Source organism: Numida meleagris, chromosome 2 (genome assembly GCF_002078875.1).
Source record: "Numida meleagris isolate 19003 breed g44 Domestic line chromosome 2, NumMel1.0, whole genome shotgun sequence".
Lineage (NCBI taxonomy): Eukaryota > Metazoa > Chordata > Aves > Galliformes > Numididae > Numida > Numida meleagris.
In genome coordinates this window covers 66,102,967-66,107,055 of record NC_034410.1, presented here as the reverse complement: position 1 = coordinate 66,107,055, position 4,089 = coordinate 66,102,967, and positions in this window count along the sequence as shown.

Sequence of the window (4,089 nt, the reverse complement as noted above, 5' to 3'; positions counted from 1 at the left end):
CTTGGATAGGCTTTTGTAACCTTCTTATACGTCGAATTTTTTTTAACAAAAGGTTCTGTATTACCATGGGAAAATGAGGAGCAGGCTTGTGCTCAAGGACACCGGAGCAGCCATTCATATCCCCATGAAAATCAGTATGGGATTAAAGATCAATGTGCACAATAACTGCTGTCAATCTCTGTACCTTGCTGCACGTTTGTACCAAGATGAGAATTTGCTCTGTGAGGGGACTGCTCACCTGGGAGGAGCAGTGCTAAAATGTTGAAATTTCTGCCTGCCCATTCCCTTCCTTCAGGTTCCCTTCTTACCGTAGTGACGGTACCTCAGCAACTACAGCGCTGTGTCTGTTATAAGAGGGAGCCCTGCTGAAGGCTGCCTTCGTGCTCATCGGGTATTTTAATAGAACTGTAGTTTTAGCCATTCAAATTAGCCTTAAAAACCATCTACAGCATTTGAAGAATTCCTTTCTGTCAGCACGTGCCAGCAGACACGGTAAATTGCTGCAAATTCTTTGCGTGGAAAAGATATTTCTGGAGTATGTACTATATATGTTCTTAATAGACATTTAATTACAGCCGCTGGAAAATGAAGTGTATTTGACCACGTTGCCTGAGGTTTTTGCTAGGAAGGTTGAACCACTCTGAACTTTACAAGCTGGTTTTCTCAGCCTCCTTCCGAACGGCCGTCGCCCTTTTGGGTACCCCAGGGATACTTGGCTTCGCAGCGCTCTCACTTGCAAATGTGGACATGGGAGAGCTCTGCCAGGCAGAACTTGGTCTCGTGGGGGATTCTCACCCACTGCCAGGCCAGAGTGCTGAATGCCTGCGATGTGCATTCGTGCGTCTCTGGGAAAATCAGCCTGCTCATCTTGAGACTAGTGTGGGCACCTGAATGCCCAGCGCCGACAGCAATAAGCTCCGTTTCAGAGTGAAAGTTTGTCATGGAATGCATTTCTCCTCTCCTCCTTTTCCTTGGTGCTGTCTTCCTTTCTAGAATGAAGAGTGAGTTGTTTCTACACAATAAATTATTTCTCCCGGAGCTCTGCCATACGAGTTTACTCTGCCTCTGTGCTGCAGTGTGAGTCATCTTGTTGAGTGGGAAGGTTGGAGCAGGGAACACGCATTTGCACAGCTCCTTATAGTTCCAGTCTATCCAATCCATTTACAAAGTAAAAGATGTTTCTTTACCTATGATTGCTGAGTCCACATCAGCGAAATGCTGTGAGGGGACAAATCAAAGAGCAGCATTTCCCCCTCGAGCCAAGAGGAGGAACTGCTGCTGTTCGGATGGTGTTGCTGATTGCAGGTGGCGTCCCTTCCTGAGGAGACAGTGCAGGAGAAAATCCTCTTGTCCCTGTTCTTAAAGGTTTTTTCATACCTTATTTCCTTTCCAATCCCACCGTATATGTGGTGGTTTACTTAAGCTGAGAAAATGTTATTTTCAGTCTTTGTTATACCTTCAAACCCGTTCTTTGGGGCAATTTAGTAACCGGTAATGAACAGTGTGTAGTTTTATTGCGTATCCACGGGGGCCTCTGCTGTCGCCCAGTGTTGGCACCCTCAGAGGTCTTCTCCTTGGCAGCCCCCCGATGCGTTTCCCCTTACTCTCAATTCCATCAGTCTGCTTGCCCAGTTTTGCCTTCTGTTGGGCATCAGAGCTGTTGGTGGCTACCAGTGTTGGTGTCCTCTGGGCAGCTTGACTGGCTGCCTCTCCGGCCTTGCCTTCAGGGCCTACCAGTGCTCCTCGCTGCGTTGTCAAATATTTGTTGTGTCTTTTTATAAAGTGTGAGTGTACGTGGGCCCAAACACAGGGAAGTGTACTGCTGTCATTCTCCCTGGCTTATGAACAAGGCAATGACAGGGTGCAGCGTCACATTTGGGAGCCCTGTTGAGGTGGATGAGAACTCAAAGCGCCTGATTGGATGTGTCTTAACACTTGCCTTTTCTCCTCCTTCTTTCGGATAGCTGGCTGTGGTTTATTTATTTTGGCTGAGGATTACCACATTCTTTATGCTGCTTAACCACTTGATTGATCTCCGGACATTGCGCTATCATTTGTTAGCGTGAAAGTTGACCGTCTTTTGTATCTGATGTTTCTACTGATGGACTCAGAGTTCTAAGCATTATCTGCAACAGGTCATACACAGAATTGCACCCCATTTCAAGGAAATTGCACCCAGTTTTTGAGAAATTGTTCCCAAGGAAAGCTGCCAAGCAGGCTGAAGAAGCTCAGGAGTGCCGGGACCACTCATACAAGCTGAGCATACACAAGTCAGTGGGACTTGGCAGCGCATATCTGAGGGGGCTTAGAGGGCTGGACGATGTCACTGCAAAATCACGCTTCGACATTTGTAGCAGGGGAAGTCCCAGATGACTGGAAAAGGATGTATATTACACCCATCTACAACGAGTGCAAGAAAAGATTTGGGAAATTACAGATGAGTCAGCCTCACTTGAGTCCCTGGAAAAATTATGGAGCAGATTCTCATAAAAGTTATTTCCAAGAAGAAAACTGAGAGAAGCTAGTGCCCTACCTCAGCTAACCCAGCCCTCTTCCACTGTCTCAGGAGTTCAGCATTTGCTTTCTCATTGCTTCCAGAGAGGCCTGCGAGGCTGACTGTACTCACGGAGATCAAGGCAAAGAAGGCCTGAAGGAAAACCTCCAGGCTTTGTCATCTGTCATTAACCTGACAGCCCATTCAGCAGTGGGCCTGCCTTGTCCTTGACCTGCATGACAGCACACACGCAGTATGTCAGTACTTCCTTGCTACCCTTGACGTCTCTTGGAAGTCCGGGCTCCGGCTGGTCTTCAGCCTTCCAGTCTGCATCTCTGTGTGCCTCAGCAGTACTTTTCTCCTTTGGGAGCCTGTTCCTCTTCCGTACCTCTCACACTCCTTTTTTGCAGCTGAGCTCTCTCAGCAGCACACTCCATTCTTCTCACTGGTTTCTGTGCACGTTTTGTCCTTCAGGGAGGCAGGGCAGGTGGCAGCACCATTTTGGCTTTGCCATCCCCGGTGCTCTGCACCAGGTGAAGCCTACAGAGAGCTGCTCCCCTCCCCTCAGGGAGGGAGCTGAGCAGACGGCGTGTGGCTCAGGTTTCCATCTGTGCCTCTCTCAAAAAATCAGCGTAGAAAAAACAAAGTGAAATTGGCCATAGGCAGCTGCAAAAGAGACAAAATCACAAGGCAGCACAGGAGGATCAGCCGTTTCAGATGCAGAAACCACGGCCCTAATAGGCTTTTCCTATTGATCTGCACCAGATTTTAATGGCAGGCCATTTCAATGAAGTCTCAGTTGTTTGAAGCTCCTTAAATGAGGTTTTAGGAGGTGTTTTTCAGCATGGGGGCTTGACATTAAAGTTCTTAATTACTTAGTCTTTATGAAGGAGCTTGTTTTCTTTACCTTCCCTGCTTTTGATTCTTTCTAGCATTTATTTCTCTCTTTTAGTGTCCTGAAGTACAGAAGTTCCCGCTCCCTGTGGGGAACGCATAGCACTGTTTCCCTAAGGACATTTGCTTTTTGCATCATTTCAGTCCCTCGCTGGGCTTTTTGCAAGCTTAGTTGGTGATAAATGAGCCAGACAACAGATGGCAGAACTCCCTCTGTAACGTGGAAAGCAGTCCTTTACCAGGGGCCTCCACTTAAAAATGCAGCTGCCCGCTGGTGCGCAGCCAAACTTCCTCCTGAGAACGCCCTCTGAGAGCACTGCGGAGTGGGATGGATGCGAGTGGCTCTAATGATCTCCTCAGCGGGCTGCTCGTAAGGGCGTCCTGCAGCCCCGCTCTTTTCATCCTCACCCCGTGGAGCCGATGGGTCTGCTGGGAGGGCAGCGCTTCACCGCATGTCAGAAGCTCGTCCAGCTCATCATCTTCATTTACCCAAACGGTCACTGCAAGGAGTTGTTTCTTTTGTCTGAAAGGATGCTGCGAGGATGGCACAGAGAGACACATGGAAATAAATCCACTTCAGTGCTCAGGTCTTGTCAGCCGGGTCAGTCTGCCACATACAGATGCTGCCGCACTTTAAGGCTTCCCTTCCCTTCCCTTCCCTTCCCTTCCCTTCCCTTCCCTTCCCTTCCCTTCCCTTCCCT